At 48.7% G+C, this 26,267-nt stretch overlaps 1 protein-coding gene across 1 annotated transcript in view; it reads right to left on the minus strand.

Annotated features, from left to right (window-relative positions):
- agtr1a (angiotensin II receptor, type 1a) overlaps positions 1-26,267 on the minus strand; it is an 80,663-nt gene that overhangs the window by 8,844 nt on the left and 45,552 nt on the right. Inside the window, exons 2-3 of the mRNA XM_085989848.1 lie at positions 7,332-7,471; positions 2,335-2,489 (exon numbers count right to left, since the gene is read on the minus strand). The gene's annotated coding sequence lies outside the window, so the exon portion shown is untranslated. The remainder of the gene's footprint in view (positions 1-2,334; positions 2,490-7,331; positions 7,472-26,267) is intronic.

The raw sequence follows: 26,267 nt of genomic DNA on the forward strand, positions 1-26,267 counted from the left end.
CCCCTTAGTTCATATCACAGGAAATAGTGGCGTCAAAATTTCTGGAGTCCCACACTGTATCCAAAAGTGCAGTTAGTCTGGCCCAATGGTGACGCTGTAACAAGTTCTGGGAATGGGTCATTAACATAAAATTTTTTTTGCCTGTGTCTTTTAAGGCACCCCTCGGGCATCTGTCCTGTAGGGTGCCAGGAATATCAGAGCAGCACCTCACCACTCCGTCAGGAGGCCAGGACTGTTCCATCTTCTTAGACAGCACCTCCCAAACCTGTGACTCCTACCACCTAGAAGGACAAGGGCAGCAGGCGCATGGAAACACCACCACTTGCAGGTTCCCCTCCAAGTTACACACCATCCTGACTTGGGAATATATCGCCGTTCCTTCATCGTCGCTGGGTCAAAATCCTGGAACTCCCTCCCTAATAGCACCGTGGGAGCACCTTCACCACAGGGACCGCAGCGGTTCAAGAAGGTGGCTCACCACCACCTTGTCAAGGGCAATTAGGGATGGGCAATAAATGCTGGCCTTGCCAACGATGCCCACATCCAGGAACGAATTTTTTAAAAATCCGAAGTTGATAATTGCTGCTTTCCTAATGGCAATTGATCACCTTGGAATCAGTTGCCATCATGAAACTGGCATGAAGAACTGGTTAAGTAAATGTGCCTGCTTCATGCACGTGTACTTTCCCTTGGCCTTAGTAAAGGTAGAAGTGGCAGGATTTCCAGAGTAGGGTTGTCATCCTGCCAGTCCTGCCTCTTTGAACGACAACCCGTCAGGGGGGGGATGGGCACGAGAAGCTTCCACTCTGCTGGCGTTGGACTAACCCAACTTTTAAAAAAAACAACGCCTCGCACTTATGTAGTGCCTTTGACTCTAAAAAACATCTCAAGGCGCTTCACAGAAGCATAATCAAACAAAAATGAGCACCAAGTCAAAGAAGGAGATATAAGGAAGGGTAAGCAAAAGCTTGGTTAAAGAAATGGGTTTTAGTGAGGGTCTTAAAGGAGGAGAGGGTTACAGAATGGGTGTAGACCCAGGGCTAAATTCTGGCCCTCCCGCTGGACTTAAGTCCTCCTGCCCTCCTAGACCCAGGAATTTCAGGGCCAATGACCTAAGTTTAGAATCAATGGCTGTACAATTGGTTACACAGACCTGCTATAAGTCAAACTGAAGTTGGTTGCCCCTGGAAGCATACCCCAGAAAAGAACCAGAACCTTCAGGCGAGGAGCAGAGATGAGAAGTTAAAGAAACTTTTCTTCTAAGAGATGGCGGGATGGAAGAGGAAAAATGATGTAATCGCACCCACATGGTCTTTGTGAGTGATCACAGAGTGTTGTAGCCAGAAGGACGAGAAAATAGATTGCAGCAATTGATCAGGAAACCATCAGCTAGTTGACCGAGCACAAGACTCGCCCGCCCATTATAGAAACTGTCCAATTTTTATTTCCATTGAAATCAATGGGTTGAAAATCAGACGAGTTCTAGATTGGGGCGTCAATTTACTCCTCCACATTGACACCCAGGCTGTGAAGTTGAAAATTAACCCCCAATGACACGAGAATAAAAGAAGTGCATGTATTCGTGAAAAATGATATAACTTCCGTGGCAAGAAAATTAATTACAATCGTCAGGAGCTTCCATGCTTCCTCTATTGGTTTCTTGGCAGAAGTGGGATGGGTGGAGGAGGAAAATGGGATGGAGATGCATTCCCCCATGTTTCCATCCATTCTCACACAGCTTCCAATGAAATGGCGGGTTGAATGTACTGGAATGATCTTCAAATCATAGAATCATACAGCACAGAAGGAGGCCATTTGGCCCATCGTGCCTGTGCCGGCTCTTTGAAAGAGGTTTCCAATTAGTCCCACTCCCCTGTTCCTTCTCCGTAGCCCTGCAAATGTTCTCTTTTTAATAACAGAGATACATCACCCAACGTATTTGCCTTCACTTCACTCATAACAGGGTTGGATGTGTTGACTTCAATGGGAAATGAAAATAGGACGTGTTGTAAAACAGGCCGCCGATTCGCCATCGCCTGTTTCGCGCTGTTGCCAAAGACCATTAAAAAGCAAACTCATTTCATATGAATGTGTTAAATGCCTGTGCACTAATATCTAACAGTGTCATTTCTGGGCTGCACTGTTTAAAAGAGAAAGTGGATTTTATATAACCAGTGTACATGGGGCCTCAACCCCCCATCCTCCGCACACCCTCGGAGTACTCTTTGACCTCTTGTGAAAGTGATGGACGGTGCCCTTTATGGGGCTTGGCATGATTAACGTGCTTTAGGTCTGCCTGAAACAAGTCCCCTCAGAGGTCTTGCTGCCAGTTACCTTATCTGGAAAGTTCTTCACATCAACAATGCGAAGGCTTCACACAAATGCGCCACACTGTTGGCGATAAATGCAGGAAGGTTCCTCGGGCAACGTTCAAAGGTCCAGTTATCTCAAGGGCTTTTGGTACATTATTCATGTGAATGTGCGAAAGACTGTAATGGAAAACAGCTGAATAAATGTCACGCTCCAAACAATTTGTACTTATTTAGGACTAAGCTGCCAAACACAGTGTGGAAAAATGGCTTAACTTAATAGTTCACTTATAAATGGTTCTCAATGCACCATAACGCTCTGAAAAAGTGATCACCTGTATTTCCTAATGATTAATCATAGATTCTTTTCTGTATCTCAATATGGTCTGAAAGTTATTAAAGAAAAATTTTGATGTGATATATATTGTTCTCCCTTTTTCTTTCTACAGTCTAGTACATACATTTTGAAACTATTTTTGGTGTTGCGCTATGGGAGAAATATTTTTAACCTGTAACAGTTTTCGGACTATTTCAGTTCTAGCTTAACAGGAGAAGGCAGCCTTCTGTTCCGTTTCCTGTTAATTACCCAGCCCCTGTTTGCCTGAGTGAGATATTTCTGGCCCCTTCACTCACATGAAACAAAAGTTAATAGATATGGGGCCGGATTTTCTGTGGTGCAGCACCATTGAATGTTATTTGTAGTGGCGGTGTCAAAGTAAATGATAGCCAAATAAATACCGACTACTATCGCCAACACCACTCTGCCTGGCGTTTAGATACCGTTCTGGTACAGTGTGAACAAATCTTATTGAGTAGTTTTTGCCTGCTGTGTATTGTACACTTCAGGAGCTAACATTGGGACATAACTGAGGTATATGGTGGCTGCAGTGTATCTTTTATGTGAATTCTGGCATTTTATGAGCATCACTGGCAAGGGGGATGGTAATCTCCAAAATAAAAACAGCCCTATTTCTGTAACCTCTTCCAGTCCTACAATCCTCCGCGAACTCTGCGTGCCTCCAATTCTGGCCTCTTGTGCATCCCCTACGCCCTTCGCCACACCATTGGCGGCCGTGCCTTCAGCTGTCTAGGCCCTAAGCTCCGCAATTTTCTCCCTAGACCTCTCCGCGCTCCCACCTCTCTCCCCTCCTTTAAGCTGCCCCTTAAAACCTTTCACTTTGACCAAACTTTTGGTCACCTGTCCTAATGTAGGACTACATAGGATATACGGCACAGAAACAGGCCATTCGGCCCAACCAGTCCATGCCGGCGTTTATGCTCCACTCGAGCCTCCTCCCGTCTTTCCTCGTCTAAATCTATCAGCATAACCCTCTATTCCCTTCTCCCTCACATGCTTGTCTAGCCTCCCCTTAAGTGCATCTTTAGTTTTCACTTCAACCACTCCCTGTGGTAGCGAGTTCCACATTCTCATCACTCTCTGGGTAAAGAAGTTTCTTCTGAATTCCCTATTGGATTTGACTACAGGAAACTTTCGATTAACCGGCCCCTAAATAACCAGAATGCTCTATCCACCGACAAAATTCAGGAGTCGGTTCAGATTAATTTTTTTACTTTTATTACTTTTTTTACTCCATTTGTTGCTGTGCAAGGGTGTAGCTGAAGCTGTTGCTAAGCTACAGAGACGCTTGCAACTTGTGCCGATTGTTTTGAAGCTGCTGAAGCAACAGGGTTTGTTGCTTTATACGGAGCTCTGAGCTCCGTATCTTTTACTATAGCGTTCAGTTATCCGGAATTGTTGATGAACCGGCACCACGTCGGTCCCGTCCGTGCCGGATACCAGAAAGTTTCCTGTATCTTATATTGATGTCTCCTTCTTTGGCTCGGTGTCATTTTTTGGGGGTCGTTTTACTATGTTAAAGGTACTGTATAAAAGCAAGTTGTTGTTGTTGATGCTAGAAATATTCAGTTCTGCTGAAGGTTACGCTCCCAAAATGTCCTAATCTGTCTTTTCTCTTTACAGATGCTGCCAGACCGGCTGCGTACTTCCAGCATCTGTTTTTATTTCTGCTTTCCAGCGTTTCGGCAGCATTTTTTTCTTCTTTTTCTTTTAACCACCTGCAGATGTTTAAATTACAGTGGCTGAGCCTTTAAAACGGCTGCCGAGATTCCAGGACAACATCATTGACCAATTATTTTCTCCTGAGAGTTCTGGCACCTATTTGTGGGAAGCTGTGCTGGGATCCTGAGCAGGTGATTTGGCCTCAAGGGGAGAGCTTCTGGACTGTGAGGGAACCAGAAAAATACCGACAAGAAAGAAAGACTCGCATTTACGTAACGCCTTTCATGGCCTCAGGACATCCCAAAGCGCTTTACAGCCAATTAAGTTTTTTTTTTGAAGTCACTGCTGCAGTGTAGGAAAGGCAGCAGCCAATTTGCGCACAGCAAGGTCCCACAAACAGCAATGTGATAATGATCAGATAATCTGTTTTTAGTGATGTTGGTTTGAGGGATAAATATTGGGGCCAGGACACCGGGGAGAACTCCCCTGCTCTTCTTCGAAATAGTGCCATGGGATCTTGTATATCCACCTGAGAGGGTAGAAGCTCAAGGAACAGCACCTCATCTTTTGATTAAGCACTCTACAGCCCTCTGGACTCAACATAGAGTTCAACAATTTCAGATCATAACCTCGGCCCCTATCATATATATATATATTTTCTCTTTTTTTTAATCCACGCTTTCGTCTGGGCTTTTTTCTTTCCTCCCATATGGCAGCTGTCCTTCATTCTGCCAGGGCCATTCACACTTCATCTAGAGCCATCCTTTGTTCCTTGAATATCTCTTAATGTCTCTCAATGTCTCTCAATCTCTCCTGCTTTCTATCCTATCACTGACCTTCCCTTTTGTTCTTTCATCCCCTCCACCTTTTCCCAGCCCCCACTTGCTTAAAACCTATCCCCTTTCCTGCTTTTTTCCAGTTCTGACGAAGGGTCTTCGACCTGAAACGTTAACTCTGTTTCTCTCTCCACGGATGTTGCCTGGCCTGCTGAGTTTTTCCAGCGTTTTCTGTTGTTATTTCGGATTTCCAGCATCAGCAGTATTTTGCTATCGTATCAGGGTAGAAGGTGTCTCGGCTTAGCGTCTCATTCGGCAAGGGAAGATAAAGAATGAAATAACGTATGCCCATGTCTGTAGTGGACATCTGAGGTTCTAGTCCTGGCATAAATGAAGACATACTACCCACCTTGGCAACGATCCTGTAGGATCCATTGTCAGCCCAGTAGGTGTTAATAAATGTTCCTGAGCTAATGGCATACATTTCACTAAGCCAATTTTGAGCCATTTTCACTGCCGCCAGCCTTTAACATTTTGCTGGTGGAAATTCTTCCAACTTAGTCCAGCAGTTGCTTAGCACTGCATCAAGAAGCTCACTGATGTTCTATCAGGAGAGTTGGGGCAATTCATAATCCTTCCCAATGGAAGCATACACACAAAGTGAGTGAGAGCTATCCACTTCTACAGGCTTGCAGTGTGCCCACAGATGCAAGGAGCGATTGATGGAATGTACGTGGCACTCAAAGCCCATTATGACAACCTACTCAGTTTTATGGATTTCAACTGAAAATTTCAAGATCGATAGAGTTTTGTTAGGTAAGGGTATCAAGGGATATGGATCAAAGGTGGGCAAATGGAATTGAGGTACAGATCAGCCACGATCTGACTTAGTGGCAGAAAATGCTCGAGGGGCAGAATGGCCTACTGCTGTTCCTATGTTCCTAATAGGAAAGGCTTTCATTCTATCAATGTCCAGCTGGTGTGCAATGCCAAGCACCTTATCCTACACTTCAATGTCAGATACCCAGGAAGCTGCCAAAACAGTTCCATCATGCGGCAATCCACTATGCCAGTCCTCGTGACACATAGCCATGAATCTGGATGGTTGATTGGAGATCAGGGCAATCTTGTGCAGTCCTGACTGATGACTCCAGGCTTCGACGGACAGAAAGGGATAACAGATACAATGAGGCCCATCCCACTGCATAAAGGTCATGCAGCAAACTATAAGAGTTCTCAAGTTTTTCTTAGGTGCCTAGATAAATCTGGTGGAGCCCTGCAATATAATCCAGCAAAAGCCTCAAGAATCATTGTAACTTGCTGCGCTCTACAAATATTGCAATAAAGAAAAGTTTGCAGCTTCCGAAAGCTGACGGGGATGATGATGATGAAGAGGGGGTGGAATGGCCTCTCTCCCCACGGGATGAGGAGGGTGCACAGGATGTGGGACAGGACAGCCACGAGCCAGAGAAAGGAAGGATGCAATTGTTAGCCCAGTGCTTTCAAACAAGATTGGTTCATTCGCCAAAAATAAATCATCTCACACCTGCCTGTTCACCTGCCACACCCTCACAAAGTTCTGCACTGCCAAAGACTTCTGCCAAGTTCTTTCATAAAACAGAAGTCAACATTTCCCCTGCCAACATCCCAGCCTCCAAAAGATGAAAGCATGCTTAGAAATTAACTCAGAGCCCCTTGTACGCAAGCCGTGTTTACTTCACAGAACAACATATTCTCCAAAAGGTGCCAAAAATTCTAATCACTACAAATTCTTCGAACCCTTTGTCTACCCTTTGTGGCAGTTAACTTACTGATTCCTAATCTACTACTCCTACGAGGTGCTACCTGAGTCAAATAAAGTTGAGAGAGAGGTAGGTTCTCCACTTTTACCAACTTTCTGTTGCCCTCCTCTCCTCCAACCTTACCATCTGCCATAGGTTGCCCTGTCTGCCCACACTAACCAGCGCCTCCTTTCCATGGTCTCTCAGGGGTTTCAGCACTGCTGTTCCTACCCTGGTTGTATTTCTTTGGCACTAGTTGTGGGCCATCATTTCCTTTGGAGGGAGACAAGACAATGTTAAGGACATGCGAGTGGCATCAATATTCTTCCCCCATATGAGTGCAGGTATTTGTTTGAATATCCTTGTTGGCCTTGTGGCAACAATGTGAGTTGCCAGAGTGGGTTTGAGTAAGGAAGGTGATGAGCATTTCCCAGATTTTACCAACCTTCTCTTGCCACCTCATCGCCAACTTTATCTCTGCCACAGGTTGTCCTGCCTGCCCGTGATTTGCAGCGTCTCCTTTTCGAGCACTGCTGTTCCTTCTCCGGTTGTATATCTTTGGCGCTGGCTGTAGGCCATCTTTTACTTTAGAGGAAGAGAAGACAATGGTAAGGGCATGAGTGGCATTGACACTTTCCCCCATACAACTGCATACAACCCATGATGATGAGATATGGAGGGCTTTAAGTCAAGCGTCCTTGAAGACTAGCTGTAGCGCTTGTAGACAGCAATGTGAGTTGGCAGAGTGGCATTGAGTAAAGTAGGTGCTTAAGTGTTTTCAGAGATTGTTCTTTGAAGAATTGCGATCCTCTGACACCCAGATACTGACAGAGAAATAGTACGAGAGGTAAGGAAGTGAGGGAAGGCTGTCTAAGTGGTAAAGGAGTGGCAAGAGTGCCTAACCTTACCTTAGCTACCCTTGTGAGCTCATTAAACTTCTTTCTATACTGTGTGGCAGTTCCCGGGGTGCTGGAGGTAGCGCTGACTGTTTCGACCAGCTCCTTTGCAGACAGCCTGGGGTGTCCTGACCTCAATTCCCAACAATCTTGTTCTTTTAGCCCTGACTTCTACCAAAAGGATTTCCAGGGAAGCATCCAAGTATCCGAAGACTAGACTAGCGCACAAGATTAGAGAGGTCAAAACCCTTTTGTTTGTTATTTTGGTTGTTCATTATTCTCGATAGTCCAATTTCAGTTTTGTCTGCACTGTTTTCCCAATATTAATTGAACTTATTTGAAAGAATTAGCTGCATCATTCAAGCTATTAACTGAGCAGCTTCTACAACATTTCTGAAGTCCTTGGATAGAATGAGTTAGAGTAGAGGGTGGTGCAACGAGTCATGATTTCAAGAGATTGAGGATACAGGGAGGAGAAAGATTGCTAATGATAAAGATCTGTGGCTCCCTTAGAATCCTCTTATCATTTTTTGTATTGTGTCACAAGTATGGAAAGATTTATTTCAGAGAAACATGGGGCTGGAATTCCCTCCCATTGAGCGGAGGAGCAGGAATACTATCCACCGACATCATTCTACCACTAACCCCCTGCAATTTCCTCCCAGGCTCCTCATTTGCTATGCGGGCCGTGATAATACAACTCCTGTTAAGGTTACTGCTGCTGGAAGTGTGGAGGGGGATACTGTTCTAATTCGGGTCTCTTGTGCATCCCCGATTTGAATTGCTCCACCATTGGCAGCCACACATTTATGTACATAGGCCCCAAGCTCTGGAATTCCATCCCTAAACCTTTCGCCCTCACCACCTCTCCCTCCTCATAGAAACATAGAAACATAGAAGATAGGAGCAGGAGTAGGCCATTCGGCCCCTCGAGCCTGCTCCGCCATTCAATGCGATCATGGCTGATCATCCAAATTCAGTACCCTGTCCCTGCCTTCTCCCCATACCCCTTGATCCCTTTAGCCTTAAGAAATATATCCAACTCCTTCTTGAATATATTTAATGTATTGGCCTCAACTGCCTTCTGTGGTAGAGAATTCCACAGGTTCACCACTCTCTGGGTGAAGAAATTCCTCCTCATTTCTGTCCTAAATGGCTTACCCCTTATCCTTAGACTGTGACCCCTGGTTCTGGACTCCCCGACCATCGGGAACATCCTTCCTGCATCTAGTCTGTCCAGTCCTGTCAGAATTTTATAAGTTTCAATGAGATCCCCTCTCATTCTTCTAAACTCCAGCGAGTACAAGCCCAATCGACCCAATCTCTCCTCATACGTCATTCCTGCCATCCCAGGTATCAGCCTGGTGAATCTTCGCTGAACTCCCTCCATGGCAAGAACATCCTTCCTCAGATAAGGCGACCAAAACTGCACACAATACTCCTTTAACATAGAATCATAGAATGGTTACAGCACAGAAGGAGGCCATTCAGCCCGTCGAGCCCGTGCCGGCTCTCTGCAAGAGCACTTCAGTTAGTCCCACTCCCCCGCCCTTTCCCCGTAGCTCTGAAAAAAAAGTTCCTTCTGGTACTTATCCAATTCCCTTTTGAACGCCACGATTGAATCTGCCTCCACCACCCTTTCAGGCAGCGCATTCCAGATCCTAACCACTCGCTGCATAAAAAAGTTTTTCCTCATGTCGCCTTTGGTTCTTCTGCCAATCACCTTAAATCTGTGTCCCCTGGTCCTTGACCCTTCCGCCAATGGGAACAGTTTCTCTCTATCTACTCTCTCTAGACCCCTCGTGATTTTGAACACTTCTATCAAATCTCCTCTCAACCTTCTCTGCTCTAAGGAGAACAACCCCAACTTCTCCAGTCTATCCACGTAACTGAAGTCCCTCATCCCTGGAATCATTCTTGTAAATCTTTTCTGCACCCTCTCTAAGGCCTTCACATCCTACCTAAAGTGCGGTGCCCAGAATTGGACACAATACTCCAGTTGAGGCTGGACCTGTGTTTTATTAAGGTTCATCATAACTTCCTTGCTTTTGTACTCTATGCCTCTATTTATGAAGCCCAGGATCCTGTAAGCTTTTTTAACTGCTTTCTCAACCTGCCCTGCCATCTTCTATGATTTGTGCACATATACCCCAGGTCTCTCTGGTCATTCACCCCCTTTAGAATTGTACCCTTTAGTTTATATTGCCTCTCCTTGTTCTTCCTACCAAAATGTATCAGTTCGCACTTTACTGTGTTAAATTTCAGCTGCCACGTTCCACCAGCCTGTCTATGTCCTCTTGAAGTCTATCACTATCCTTCTCACTGTTCACTATACTTCCAAGTTTTGTGTCATCTGCAAATTTTGAAATTGTGCCCTGTACACCCAAGTCTAAGTCATTAATGTATATCAAGAAAAGCAGTGGTCCCAGAACCGACCCCTGGGGAACACCACTGTATACCTTCCTCCAGTCCGAAAAACAACCGTTCACCACTACTCTCTGTTTCCTGTCACTTAACCAATTTCATATTCATGCTGCCACTGTCCCTTTTATTCCATGGTCTTCAACTTTGCTGGCAAGCCTATTCTGTGGCACTTTATCAAACGTCTTTTGGAAGTTCATGTTCACTACGTCAACCGCATGGCCCTCATCAACCCTCTCTGTTACCTCATCAAAAAACTCGATCAAGTTAGTTAAACACGATTTGCCTTTAACATATCTGTGCTGGCTCCCCTTAATTAATCCACACTTGTCCAAGTGACTGTTAATTTTGTCCCAGATTATCGTTTCTAAAAGCTTCCCCACTACCGAGGTTAAACTTTCTGGCCTGGCGTTGCTGGGTTTATCCTTACACCCTTTTGACATCCTTTTCTTCTTGCTCCTTAAAGCCTACTTCCTTGACCAAGCTCTGTCCTAATATCTCCCTATATGGTTTGGTGTCAACTGGATTTTGTCTGAAGCACAACCTGTGAAGCACCTTGGGACGATTTACTACATTAAGGCACTATATAAATGCACATTGTTGTTGTTGACACTTCAGTGCAGTACCGAAGGAGTGTTGCATCATCAGAAGATGTTGCTTCCGTTAATATATTCATGCAGATGGCAGCTTCGAATTTATCAGGATGGGAGGAGGCTCATGTGGAGCATAAACATCGGCATAGACCAGTGGGGCTGAATGGCCTGTTTCTGTGCTGTAATTTTTATGTAATTCTGTGCGCGTTTTATTCGGCAATGTTGGAAACGCAAACAGTCCGTCAGTACTACGATAGAGTGAGAACCGTTGCCATAGAATATCAAAAATAACAACAGAAAATGCTGGAAAAACTCAGCAGGCCAGGCAACATCCGTGGAAAGAAAATAGAGTCAACGTTTCGGGTCAAACCCTTTGTCAAGACTCTCCACGGATGTTGCCTGGCCTGCTGAGTTTTTCCAGCATTTTCTGTTGTTATTTCGGATTTCCAGCATCCGCAGTATTTTGCCATCGCCATGGAATATCAATATTGGACCGGGCTTGTCTGTTTGATGATGATCATGCACCAGTATGGTATGCACATTGACGGCGCGAAGTTTGGTTATGCCCCGTTTGGGGGCGGTAACCGAGTTAAGGCCGGACCTTTAGCGCCTGGCGCGGAAGTACTGCCCCGGCCGCTAAATTTGGCTTACCGCCCCGCACAGGAAGTGGAATGCAATGTCGGGCGCTCCACTTCCTGGAGGGGCAGTAACCGAGGCGATGTCGGTGCGCTGCCGCGTTTTAATACCCCTCCCCTTCAGTTAAAGGGGAGGGCCATTGCGCACTCTGCAGGGCCTCCGATGGCCCACAGTAGGTCACCAGGGCGATGCGGTGCCAGGCTATGCGATGGTGGCCAGGACCATGCCACGGCTCACCACGGAGCGCCGACCTGGAGGTCGGTCAAAAAAGGAAGATGGCGACGCGGGTTGCGGCCACACCTTCCCTTAAAATAGCACCCTGCGAGCTGAGGTCGGCCTGGTTCGCAACCCGCGAGGCTAACGCTGACATCGCCCGTGGCAGCCTCGCGGGGCACAGCCGAATTTCTGCCGCGGGGCAGTAATTGGCGCTAAGGGGTTGCGGCGCACGGCGATGACATCATCGCGATGCAGCGGCCAGGAGCGCTACCGGCGGAGGTGCGGCGCTATCGGGTAACGCCTCAGCAACGTCCCGCCGAATTTCTTGGGAGACGCTTTTCTCGCCCCACGGGCGATAACCTTTTTGTGCCCCGTTAGCACCCCCTGGAGGCGCTAACAGCAAGTGCAAAGGAGCCGAATTTCTAGCCCTCAGTGAGTGTTTTGTCTACTGACGTGAAATATTGACTTAATCTGTTGAAATGTGAGTCATAGCACTGATGACTATAAACAAATGTGATCATATACTATGATCACTTATAGAGCTTCCTGTACTTTGCTAAGTATCATTGTTTCATATTGGTTTAACTGTATCATTTAAAGACATTCCCTTAATCATCGAGTTATCACAATCTTTCAATTAGGCACCCAGTTTGATTCAGATAGCTCCAGCAAGCGGTCTGAAGATGGAGTTTTGTAAGCAGAGGCTGAACTGCTTCATAGAAAGTTGTTTTTAAACCTTAATAACGTTATTCCTTCTTTCACTTAATCTGGCATTGTGAGTATAGCCCTAAAACCAGTTCAAATAAGTCACTCTTTGTAGAAAATACAAACCAATCACAATTGAATAATAATGTTAAAAAGTATTAAAAAGAGAATGAAAGCTAAACATCTTCTGCTATTTGTTCTCCCTGAGTTAACGAGGCCTGGAGAAAAGCAGCTCCCCATTTGCAGAAATTCCCAACAGCGATCAGGTCCGATTTAGATCCCTTCCCCACAGAGGAAGGGACAGGCAAAGGTTACAACTGTCCTCCAAACCCCAGATTCTCTGTGAGCAAAGCCGCAGGAAACCAGTTACTATGAGTGAGTGACCATCGGAGTCCGTGGGGTAGAGTTTCTACTTGTCCCCAGGGCATAAAACAGGCTTTGTGGATCGGCTGCCCGGTACAGAAACTCCCGCTTTCCCATTTCCATTGATTTCAATCGAACGGATCATTGGGCGGTCCCGAGGGTCGCCAACTCTGGTTGGACGTAATCCTGGTGGTTTCATCATGTGACTTCCTGCACCCAACCGCCTCACCCCCACACACCCAACCGCCCCGCCCCCACACCCCCAACCGCCCCGCCCCCACACCCCCAACCGCCCCGCCCCCACACCCCCAACCGCCCCGCCCCCACACCCCCAACCGCCCCGCCCCCACACCCCCAACCGCCCCGCCCCCCACACCCCCAACATCTCCGCCCCCACACACCCAACAACCCTGCCCCCACACCACCAACCGCCCCGCCCCCCACACCCCCAACCACCCCGCCCCAACACCCCCAACCGCCCCGCCCCAACACCCCCAACCGCCCCGCCCCCACACCCCCAACATCCCCACCCCTACACCCCCAAAATCCCCGCCCCCACACACCCACCCCCCCAACCGCCCCGCCCCAACACCCCCAACCACCCGGCCCCTACACCCCCAACAACCCTGCCCCCACACCCCCAACAACCCTGCCCCCACACCCCCAACATCCCCGCCCCCACACCCCCAACCACCCCACCCCCACACCCCCAACCGCCCCGCCCCCACACCCCCAACCGCCCCGCCCGACACCCCAACCGCCCCACACCCACACACCCACACCCCCAACCGCCCCGCCCCCACACCCCAAACCGCCCCGCCCCCACACCCCCAAAATCCCCGCCCCCACACCCAAAACAACCCTGCCCCCACACCCCCAACATCCCCGCCCCCACACCCCCAACATCCCCACCCCCACGCCCCCAACCATCCCACCCCCACACCCCCAAACGCCCCGCCACCACCCCCCAACATCCCCGCCCCCACACCCCCAACCACCCCACCCCCACACCCCCAACCACCCCACCCCCACACCCCCAACCACCCGGCCCCTACACCCCCAACATCCCTGCCCCCACACCCCCAACCGCCCCACCCCCACACCCCCAACCATCCAGCCACCACACCCCCAACCACCCCGCCCCCACACCCCCAACATCCCTGCCCCCACACCCCCAACATCCCCACCCCCACAACCCCAACTGCCCCGCCCCACAGCCCCAACCACCATGCCCCCACACCCCCAACATCCCCGCCCCCACACCCCCCAACCGCCCTGCCCCCACACCCCCAACTGCCCCACCCCCACACCCCCAACCGCCCCGCCCCCACACCCCCAACTGCCCCGCCCCCACACCCCAAACCACCCCGCCCCCACACCCCAAACCACCCCGCCCCCACACCCCAAACCACCCCGCCCCCACACCCCCAACTGCCCCACCCCCACACCCCCAACCGCCCCGCCCCACACCCCAACCGCCCCGCCCCCACACCCCCCAACCATCCCGCCACCACACCCCCAACCACCCCGCCCCCACACCCCCAACATCCCCACCCCCACAACCCCAACCGCCCCGCCCCACAGCCCCAACCACCATGCCCCCACACCCCCAACATCCCCGCCCCCACACCCCCCAACCGCCCCGCCCCCACACCCCCAACCATCCCGCCACCACACCCCCAACCATCCCGCCACCACACCCCCAACCACCCCGCCCCCACACCCCCAACTGCCCCGCCCCCACACCCCCCAACCGCCCCGCCCCCACACCCCCCAACCATCCCGCCACCACACCCCCAACCGCCCCGCCCCCACACCCCCAACTGCCCCGCCCCAACACCCCAAACCACCCCGCCCCCACACCCCCAACTGCCCCGCCCCCACACCCCCAACCGCCCCGCCCCACACCCCAACCGCCCCGCCCCCACACCCCCCAACCGCCCCGCCCCCACACCCCCAACTGCCCTGCCCCCACACCCCCAACCGCCCCACCCCCACACCCCCAGCCGCCCCGCCCCCACACCCCCAACATCCCTGCCCCCACACCCCCAACATCCCCGCCCTCACACCCCCAACCACCCCACCCCCAACCGCCCCGCCCCCCACAACCCCATCCCCATCCCCACACCCCAACATCCCCGCCCCCACACCCCCAACATCCCTGCCCCCACACCCCCAACATCCCCAACCCCATAACCCCAACATCCCCACCCCCACACCCCCAACATCCCCACCCCCACACCCCCAACATCCTCACCCCCAACATCCCCACCCCCACACCCCCAACATCCCCACCCCCAACATCCCCACCCCCACACCCCCAACATCCCCACCCCCAACATCCCCACCCCCAACATCCCCACCCCCACATCTCCACTGCCAATCACCTAAAATGTTCATCCTCGTCTTCCCCCACCAATTGGAAGTCAAATCCGATTGGATGATTCTAGAGTGTCTGTCATACTGTTTTTTTTCCAATCTCGAATGTTTTTATAATTAACAAATAAAAGTGTTCAAAGAAAGTTGAAGAAAAACATTTATTTATACAACGCCGCTATGATTTTTCTCCTGGGTTTCTCCGGAGTCCTGGAGATTAATCTTGAATTCCAGGAGACTCCAGGGCAATCCTGGAGGGGTTGGCAATCCTAACGGTTCCGATAACGGGCGCCCGCTTCACAACTTCCAGTTTTACTCCTGGACGGCGCGTCAAAAGTCCACCAAGTCTATCTAGATCATGACCTTCATCGTCGCTGGGTCAAGATAGAAACATAGAAACATAGAAGATAGGAGCAGGAGTAGGCCATTCGGCCCCTCGAGCCTGCTCCGCCATTTAATGAGATCATGGCTGATCATCCAAATTCAGTACCCTGTCCCTGCCTTCTCCCCATATCCCTTGATCCCTTTAGCCTTAAGAAATATATCCAACTCCTTCTTGAATATATTTAATGAATTGGCCTCAACTGCCTTCTGTGGTAGAGAATTCCACAGGTTCACCACTCTCTGGGTGAAGAAATTCCTCCTCATCTCAGTCCAAAGTGGCTTACCCCTTATCCTTAGACTGTGACCCCTGGTTCTGGACTACCCAGCCATCGGGAACATCCTTCCTGCATCTAGTCTGTCTAGTCCTGTTAGAATTTTATGTTTCAATGAGGTCCCCTCTCATTCTTCTAAACTCTAGCGAATACAAGCCCAATTGACCCAATCTCTCTTCATATGTCATTCCTGCCATCCCAGGTATCAGTCTGGTGAACCTTCGCTGCACTCCCTCCATGGCAAGAACATCCTTCCTCAGATAAGGCAACCAAAACTGCACACAATACTCAAGGTGTGGTCTCACCAAGACATCCTTGCTCCTGTACTCGAATCCTTTCGCTATGGAAGCCAACATACCATTTGCCTTCTTAATCGCCTGCTGCACCTGCATGCTTACCTTCAGCGACTGGTGCACAAGGACACCCAGGTCTCATTGCACTTCCCCTTTTCCCAATCTATCTGCCTTCCTGTTTTTGCCACCAAAGTGGATAACCTCGCATTTATCCACATTATACTGCATCTGCCCAATCACCCAACCTGTCCAAATCATACTGGAGTTTCTCTGCATCCTCCTCACAGCACACACGCCCACCCAGCTTTGTGTCGTCTGCAAACTTGGAGATATTACATCTAGTTCCCTCGCCTAGGTCATTAATATATATTGTGAATAACTGAGGTCCTAGCACCGATCCCTGCAGTACCCCACCAGTCATTGCCTGCCACTTGGAAAAAGACCCATTTATTTCAACTCTTTGCTTCCTGTCTGCCAACCAGTTCTCTATCCAAGTCAGTATCTTACCCCCAATCCCATGTGCTTTAACTTTGCACGCTAATCTCTTATGCGGGACCTTATCAAAAGCCTTCTGAAAGTCTAAATACACCACATCCACTGGTTCTCCCTTATCTATTCTACCAGTTACATCCTCAAAAAATTCCAGTAGATTAGTCAAGCATGATTTACCTTTTGTAAATCCATGTTGACTTTGCCCGATCCTGTCACTGCTTTCCAGCTCTGCTATTACATCTTTTATAATGGACTCTAGCATTTTCCCCACTACCGATGTCAGGCTTACCGGTCTGTAATTCCCCGTTTTCTCTCTACCACCTTTTTTAAATAGTGGGGTTACATTAGCTACCCTCCAATCCATGGGAACTGTTCCAGAGTCTATAGAATTTTGGAAGATGACCAGCAATGCATCTACTATTTCTAGGGCCACTTCCTTAAGTACCCTAGGATGTAGATTATCAGGCCCTGGGGATTTATCGGCCTTCAGTCCCATCAATTTCCCTAACACCATTTCCCATAGATCCTGTGACTCCCTCCCTAACTGCACTGCGGGAGTGCTTCCACCACTCAGACTGCAGCGGCTCAAGGCAGCGGCTCAGCATCATCTTCTCAAGGGATGGGCAATAAATGCCGGCCTTGCCAGCGACGCCCACATCCCCAGAAAGAATTTTTAAAAATGTACTGGTTCTGATTTTCTGCATCATTCATAAGTTTTCCCTGATATGTGCAGATCTGGAAGTTGATGCGCAGAACATTTATTTCTTGGAATTTTTGACTTCTTTACTGATACTGCTTTGCTTGACCAATCAACATGTTCGGTAGCGACGCAGCACAGTGATTCTTGGATACACTGCGCCAAGGAAATGCAGGTCACAGGGCGCACTTGAACAATTCTCCCCCCCCCTCCCCACCCTGCCCGCTGCCCCGCAGTCAGTTCCCACGTTCCGGGCCTCCCCCTAGAGAGGAAGGAAAAATATCAGGCCGTATTTTGCGACCCCCACGGGTGCATAGGAGGTGCGTACACGCCTGTCGGGGCCTCACAAGTGCTGGTTTCAGGCAGGCGAAGCGCATGCGCTGAAAACCGGCACTTGCGATCTGTCAAGAATCTTCTTGTTAGATCATCCGCCTGTCCTGGAGAAAGGCCTCCGCGGGGGGAGAGTTCTGCTTTCAGCACAACCTCCGCCCACGGAAAACCTTTAAAAATCTTACGCCTGGTAAAAGCAGGCATAAGGCCTCCTTTTACCAGCATAAGAGTTTGAAAAAAAAAAAAATTTTTTTTCATTCATTTATAATTTAAAAATACTTTAAAAAAAGGTAAGTTTATTTTGGCCCCGTAAAAAACTTTAATTATTTTTTTCAAAAAATTTAATTTGTTTAAAATATTTAATTTAATGTAATTTTAACTCATTTTAAATACATGATTTAAATTTTTTTTTTAATGTTTAGCTGTTTTTTAAGTGATCCCCATTCATACTTTTGACAGGTCTGTACATAGAGAGCTGTCAAAAGTGTGCAGGGGGATTCCCTTCTTTGATTGGTTGCCTATGGCCCACGTGATCCCAGGGACGCTCGCGAACCGCCTGCACCCCGGGATACCTGGGCCTCTGCGCATTTCGTAGAGCAGAGGCCCAGGATCGCAAGTCTCGGGACCTACGGAGCCAGCGGGCAAGTGCGATGAATATCATCCGAGTATTTCAGATGAGACGTTAAACTGAGGCCCCGTCTGCCCTCTCAGATGGACGTAAAAGATCCCATGGCACTATTTCGAAGAGGAGCTGAGGAGTTATCCCCGGTGTCTGACCAAATATTTATCCCTCAACCAACATCACTAAAACAGATTATATGGTCATTATCTCGTATGTTGTTTGTGGGAGCTTGCTGTGCGCAAATTGGCTGCCGCATTTCCAACATTGCAACAGTGACTACACTTCAAAAAGTACTTCATTGGCTGTAAAGCGCTTTGGGGCGCCCGGTGGTCATGAAAGACGCTGGATAAATGAAAATCTTCTTTTAATCTCGTCCTCCCTTCTCTGCTTACATTGTCCTGCAATATTGAGTATAAACCACCAGGTGGCAGACTATTTCCAGCACAACAACAACTCCGTCGAAGATATTTGCGGCCAGCAGTAGCAAAGAATAAAGCTGGCAGCTTTACTACAGCCTAAGGACTGCTCCACTTCCAGGAGCAGGTAAGTATAGAGAGAAGTGCTCTCCGTATGAAGTAACTTCCACTGTTATATAGAGCAGCAACCTCCAGATGAGATAGTCTATTTTTAAAATGGGCTACCCAAAAATTTGTAAAACGTAACTCTTATTTTTAAAAGCACACTTTTTTTAATAATCAGGCAGACATTTGTGGTAAAATGTGGGCACAGTAGCCTAATAACACAAGTGCCAGGCAATGACTATCTCCAACAGGCAAGAGTCTAAACACCGCCCCATGACATTCAACGGCATTACCATCGGCGAATCCCCCACCATCAACATCCTGGGGGTCACCACTGACCAGAAACTTAACTGGACCAGCCACATAAATACTGTGGCAACAAGAGCAGGTCAGAGGCTAGGTATTCTGCGGCGAGTGTCTCACCTCCTGACTCCCCAAAGCCTTTCCACCATCTACAAGGCACAAGTAAGGAGTGTGATGGAATACTCTCCACTTGCCTGGATGAGTGCAGCTCCAACAACACTCAAGAAGCTCGACACCATCCAAGACAAAGCAGCCCGTTTGATTGGCTCCCCATCCACCACCTTAAACATTCACTCCCTCCACCACCGGCGTACCGTGGCTGCAGTGTGTACCATCTACAAGATGCACTGCAGCAACTCGCCAAGGCTTCTTCGGCAGCACCTCCCAAACCCGCGACCTCTTCCACCTAGAAGGACAAGGGCAGCAGGTGCATGGGAACACCACCACCTCCAATTTCCCCTCCAAGTTACACACCATCCTGACATGGAAGTATATCGCCGATCCTTCATCGTCGCTGTGTCAAAATCCTGGAACTCCCTCCCTAACAGCACTGTGGGAGTACTTTCACCACACGGACTGCAGCGGTTCAAGGCAGCGGCTCATCACCACCTTCTCAAGGGCAATTAGGGATGGGCAATAAATGCTGGCCTTGCCAGCAACACCCACATCCAATGAACAAAAAAAAAAATTGGTCCTATACTCTCTGGAGTTTAAGAAGAATGAGAGGTGATCTCATTGAAGCATATAAGATTCTGAGGGGCATTGACAGGGTAGATGCTGAGAGGTTGTTTCCCCTGGCTGGAGTGTCTAGAACTAGGGGTCATAGTCTCAAGATAAGAGGTCGGCCATTTAAAACTGAGATGAGGAGGAATTTCTTCACTCAGAGGGTTGTGAATCTTTGGAATCCCTTACCCCAAAGGGCTGTGGAGGCTGAATCGTTGCGTATATTCAAGGCTGAGATCGATAGATGTTTGGACTCTAGGGGAATTAAGGGACATGGGGATTGGGCAGGAAAGTGGAGTTGAGGTCGAAGATCAGCCATGATCTTATTGAATGGCGGAGCAGACTCGAGGGGCCGTATGGCCGACTCCTGCTCCTAATTCTTATGTTCTTATCTCCAGTCGGAAGGATTTTGGGGACCGGCCAGACCGCCTTGTTTCTCTTGGTGCCCCCAGCCTGGGAACTCAGTCAGCGGTTGTTCCAGAAACTATTGGTGGGAAACCGGGAATGTCACCCTTCGATCAAATGGGCCTACTGTAGATGCAGGGCTGCAAATTTCTTTCCTTCAGATACTTATCCAATTCCCTTTTGAAAGCCGTGATTGAGTCTGCCTCCACCACCCTCTCAGGCAGTGCATTCCAGATCCTAACCACTCGCTGCGTAAAAAAGTTTTTTCTTACGTCGCCATTGGTTCTTTTGCCAATCGCCTTAAATCTGTGTCCTCTGGTTCTCGACCCTTCCGCCAATGGGAACAGTTTCTCTCTATCTACTCTGTCCAGACCCCTCATGATTTTGAACACCCCTATCAAATCTCCTCTCAATCTTCTCTGTTCCAAGGAGAACAACCCCAGCTTCTCTAGTCTATCCACGTAACTGAAGTCCCTCATCCCTGGAACCATTCTTGTAAATCTTTTCTGCACCCTCTTTAAGGCCTTCCTCAAGTGCGGTGCCCAGAATTGGACACAATACTCCAGTTGGGGCTGAACCAGTGTTTTATACAGGTTCATCATAATTTCCTCGCTTTTATACTCTATGGGGGAAAAATTCAGTATCGCCCCGTTTGGGGCACGATTATCGGCCGTGCACAAAGTTTAGCGCCTGGCGCTAATTATCACCTCCAACTGCAAACTTGGCTTTCATCACCCCTGGAGTTGATTGGAGCGCTAAATCAGGCGCTACACACCTCTCTTAAGGCGCAAAGGCTGAGGAGCGAGGCGCTACCTCAGAGCGCTGGCGAAGCTCATATGATGTCAGTCAGCAATGGAACACAGACACACTGGCGCCGGTCAGTTCTTAAAGGGAAGGGTTGATCTTGCTCTCCATCCACATCCTGCTCATTGCAGCCTTGAATCTCGGTCTGGAGAGGCCTGTACATCAAATCTGCTGGAAAGAACAATGGAGAGGCCCAGGGAAAGAGCTCAGAGTGCAGCCCCCACAGTCTCTTCTAAATCGATACAAGGAAGGGCAAATCAAAATGAACCTGCAAAGTGCTGCTCAGTATGCAAAACTCCTTCACACAGCGTTGAATCTCTCCAGAAGTCTCTCTCTCTCTCTCTCTCTCTCAGAATGCGTGGTGCAAAAATGTCACCAACAAAAAAAGGCAGGAAGCGGTCACCTTTAAATAGCGCTCCCCCAGTCCCTTCCTGACAGCATAACGCTCCCCTCAACCTGTCGTTGCTAGCGGCAGGCGGTAAGGCAGGGGGCGCCACTCAATATCCAGTCCCAGGTGCTAGCGGGGCGTTGCACGCTCGACTAACGTCACGATCTGCCGGCACAGGAGATCGTGGCGGTAGTGTTTAGCGCCGCCGCAAAATGTCTAGTTAATTTTGTGAGCGCCACAAACATCGGTGCGCACGGGCGCTCGTTGCTTTGCGTCCCATTAGTGCCCTCTTAAGGCACTAACAGGAGGTGCAAACCAACTGAATTTTTCCCCCATAGCTCTATTCATGAAGTCCAGGATCCCGTAAGCCTTTTTAACCGCTTTCTCAACCTGCCCTGCCACCTTCAACGATTTGTGCATATATACCTCCAGCTCTCTCTGTTCGTGCACACCCTTTAGGATTGTACCATTTAGTTTATATGTCCTCTCTTCATTCTTTCCACCAGAATATGTCACTTAACACTTTTCTGCATTAAATTTCATCTGCCACGTGTCCGCCCATTTCACCAGCCTGTCTATGTCTTCCTGAAGTCTAGCACTCTCCTCCTCACTGTTCACTATACTTCCAAATTTTGTGTCATCTGCAAATTTTGAAATTGCGCCCTGTACACCCACATCCAAGTCATTAATATATATCAAGAAAAGCAGTGGTCCTAGAACCGACCCCTGTGAAACACCACCGTATACCTTCCTCCATTCCGAAAAACAACCGTTCACCACTACTCTCTGTTTCCTGTCACTTAGCCAATTTCGTATCCATGCTTCCACTGTCCCTTTTATTCCATGGGCTTCAACCTTGCTGGCAAGCCTATTATGTGGCACTTTATTAACACCTTTTGAAAATCCATGTAGTGGCCGCGTATAAATAACACACGGACTGCAGGAGAACGGTAATAACAGGTGTTTACTGAACAGAGGGTATGCTGGAACTAACTGTACAAATTACTACACGGTGTTATATACAGGTGTGGTCACTACTGGTACTGCAGTATACAGGGGCTGTAAAAGATAGTTCCTCTCTTAAAGGTACATACATTACAATTCCTCCCCTTTTAGATAAACAGTACATAACATTCATTTAACAATTAAATAATAACTAATTACAATTACAATTTTCTTTGTACTATATACATCAGCTGAAAGTAATCATTTATAAATTCAGTCTTTGAGGAGGCTTCCTGATCCTGTCTGGATAGCGCCTTTCTCGAGTATCCTGTTCTTGCGGCGGAGTCGATTCTGGCTCATTGTTATTGGTTGGTTCGTCAGCTTCCAATACCACTGATTCTGAGGTAGACGCAATCTGTACATCGGGTTCATCACCAGGTGCATATGATCGTGACATGGGTTTGACTTGTTCCTGTGACTCTAGAATCTGGTCAGCATGGCGTCTCACGATGCTCTCTCCAACGTCCACTGTGTACATTAGTGGTCCCTGCCGTGTGCATATCGTTCCTGGCTGCCATTTTTCTGTTCGGTAGTCGCGGGCCAAGACTGGCTGCCCTATCTTGAAGCTCCTGGTTGGCTTCTCATTGACGTGCTGGAATTGCTTATTCTCAACATCTCGTCTTATGTTTGGTTTGAGCAAATCCAGGCGACATCTTAACCTTCGGTTAAAGAACATCATGGCTGGAGCTTGGTTGGTGATTGCATGTGTCGCATTCCAGTAAGCAAACAAGAAATTATCCACCTTGTGTTGCAGTGGTATGTTGTCATTATACATCGCCTTTATTGCTTTTTTAAAGGTTTGAACAAACCTCTCAGCCAATCCATTTGTGGCTGGATGATATGGGGCGGATGTGTAATGCTTTACCCCATTATTCCTCAAAAACCTCCGGAAATCCTCGGACACAAACTGTGGTCCATTGTCGGAACAAATCTGTTCTGGCAAGCCAGTCCTGGCGAAGATGGTCCGTAGGACTGCAATAGTTTTCTCCGTGGTGGTGGAGGACATTTTGATGACCTCTGGCCATTTCGAATGTGCATCCACGGCGATTATAAACATTGAGTCCATAAATGGATGAGCAAAATCAATGTGTACCCGTTGCCATGGAGATGAGGGCCACTCCCATGGGTGTAGCGGGGCCTGTGGTGGAGCGTTTTGGACTTTCTGGCATCCTGTGCAGCTCTTGGTCATTTCCTCGATTTCTTTATCGATTCCCGGCCACCACACAAACGCCCTGGCTAGGCTCTTCATTTTTACCCCTCCCAGATGACCCTCATGAAGCTCATTGAGCACTCTATCTCTCAACTTGGGTGGAATTACCACTCGGGATCCACACATCAAGGTCCCCCGGCACACTGACAGCTGTTCTCTCCTTGGCGAGAATGCTGGCAACAGTGAGTCGCCATGTGCTGGCCATCCCTTCACCGTCAAATCATAGACCAGAGAGAGTGTCGGGTCATTTCGGGTTTCCTTCTCTATACTTGAGTTTGTAACAGGTAGACATTCGACTATGGTCGAATGGAATATCTCAACAGGGTCCACTGCAGGTGCTTCCTCCACCGTAGGCAGCGGCAGGCGCGACAGCCCATTAGCGCTCCCATGCTGTTTCGTGCCCATATACTCTATTTTGTATTGATGTGCCCCTAGAAAAAGGGACCATCTTTGCAGCCGTTGCGCCGTCATCACCGGAACGCCCTTCTTTGGGTAAAAAATGGAGACAAGAGGCTGGTGATCAGTCAGTAAGGTGAATTTCTGCCCGTGCAGATAGTGATTGAACTTCTTCACCCCCCACACCAGGCTGAGGGCCTCCCTGTCAATATGGGCGTAGTTACGCTCGGCTGAGGTTAACGAGCGTGACGCAAAGGCTATTGGCCTCTCTGAACCATCAAGAAATTTGTGCGACAGCACCGCTCCAATGCCGTAGGGAGACGCATCACATGCCAACCGAATCGGTAGTGTTGGATTGTAGCGAGCCAATACTTCTTTTGAAGTGATTAGGCATTTACATTTCTGAAAGGCACGCTTACACTCATCACTCCATTTCCATGTTACTCCAGTTTGCAGCAGGGCGTTCAGTGGGTGCAGAATTGTAGACAAATTTGGCAAGAACTTATGGTAGTAGTTCACCAACCCGAGGAACGACCTCAGTTGCGACACATTTTCCGGTGCTGGAGCCTTGACTACTGCCTCAATCTTGTCTGGGGACTTATGTAACCCCTCTTCATCAATCACGTGGCCACAATACGAGATTTGTTTCCTGAAAAACTCGCATTTGGGGCGGTTGGCTCGTAGCCCATATTCTTGTAATCTAGTGAGCACCTGCTCCAGGTTGGCAAGGTGTTCACTGTCATTTTCGCCCGTAACCAGGATGTCGTCCAAATAACACTGGGTCCCCGGGATCCCTTGCAGGACTTGTTCCATCGCCCTCTGCCAAATAGCCGGAGCTGATGCTACCCCGAATACCAGTCGGTTGTATTGGTAAAGACCTTTGTGAGTGTTTATCGTGAGGTATTTTCTAGCTGCTTCTTCTACCTCCATTTGTAGATACGCTTGGGCCAGATCAATCTTTGTAAAATGTTTCCCTCCAGATAGTGAGGCGAAAATATCTTCTATCCGCGGAAGTGGATATTGTACTGTGTGAAGGACTGGGTTCACAGTTACCTTAAAGTCCCCACAGATGCGAACCTTCTTTGGCTCCCCAGGCGTGCTGCTCAATGATTTCTTCATTACAGGAACGATGGGTGTGGCCCACTCGCTCCAGTCCACCTTGGACAGCACACCTGAACGCTCCAGACTCTCCAGCTCTGCTTCGATGGCTGGGCGGATCGCATACGGTACTGGTCTGGCCTTAAAAAATTTGGGGTTTGCGTTATCTTCAATTTTTATCATTGCCGTTACGCCTTTTAGAGTCCCAAGTCCTTGCTGGAACACCTCTTTCGCGTCAGTTAGAATTTTTGACAATCGTCCAGGTGTGACATCGTCACCCTTTTTGTCAGCCACAGTTAGCGCCTGAATGGAATGCCAATCCAATTGTATTTTTCGGATCCATTCACGTCCCAATAATGGTGGTCCTCCATCTTGTAGTATATATAGATACACTTTCTGTGTTTCCTTGCCGTTGTATTTAACGGGCACCCTTATTTTTCCTCTGGGGTAGACTTTTTGCCCCGTACATGTCTTCAAGACAATGGACGTGTCCTTCAAGGGTATGTGTGAGAATAGCCGCTCATAGTCTCGTCGATTCATGACTGTTAGGGCTGATCCTGTGTCCAATTCCATCTTTACTTGGGACACTGCTATCATGAGGGTGACCCAAATGGTTCAGTGATCCTCCTTTGCGATCACGTTGTGTAACTTTAGACAACTTAGTCTCCTGCTCCCGGAGTCATTATCACTCTTCTGATCTTCTGAACTACTGTCCGTCATCTTTTGTACTTTCTTGTACTTTTCCTTAGTAGTTCGTTTAGTGTTGGTTTTCTTTCCCGACCTGCAGACTCGCGCTATGTGTCCCACTTTTCCACATTGCCTGCATACTTTGTCCTTAAACCAGCAATCCTTCTGGTCATGGGTTGTTCTGCCGCAGCGATAGCACTTTTCTGCTCCATATGCCATTTCATTGGTGCTATATTCTTGCGGTTTCTGTTGTATTTCCGCAGCTCCCCCTGCTGCTGCTTCGTAGGATACTGCAACGCTGAAAGCCTTTTCTAGCGTCAGGTTCTTTTCCGAAAGTAGTAGTTTCTGGGTTCCTTCACTCTGGAGCCCGCAGACAAACTTATCCCTTAAGGTATCTGCCAGTCCTGCTCCGAACTGGCAGTGTTTCGATAACTTGCGTAGTTCCATAACATAGTCAGCATTACTTTCATCTTTGTGCTGGTTTCTTTTATGGAACTTGAATCTTTCTGCTATCAGCAGCGGTGTAGGGTTTAGATGTTCCTGTA

This window comes from Somniosus microcephalus, chromosome 6, assembly GCF_052327205.1.
Source record: "Somniosus microcephalus isolate GS21.2 chromosome 6, FLI_Smic_1.0, whole genome shotgun sequence".
In the NCBI taxonomy this organism is placed as follows: Eukaryota; Metazoa; Chordata; class Chondrichthyes; order Squaliformes; family Somniosidae; genus Somniosus; species Somniosus microcephalus.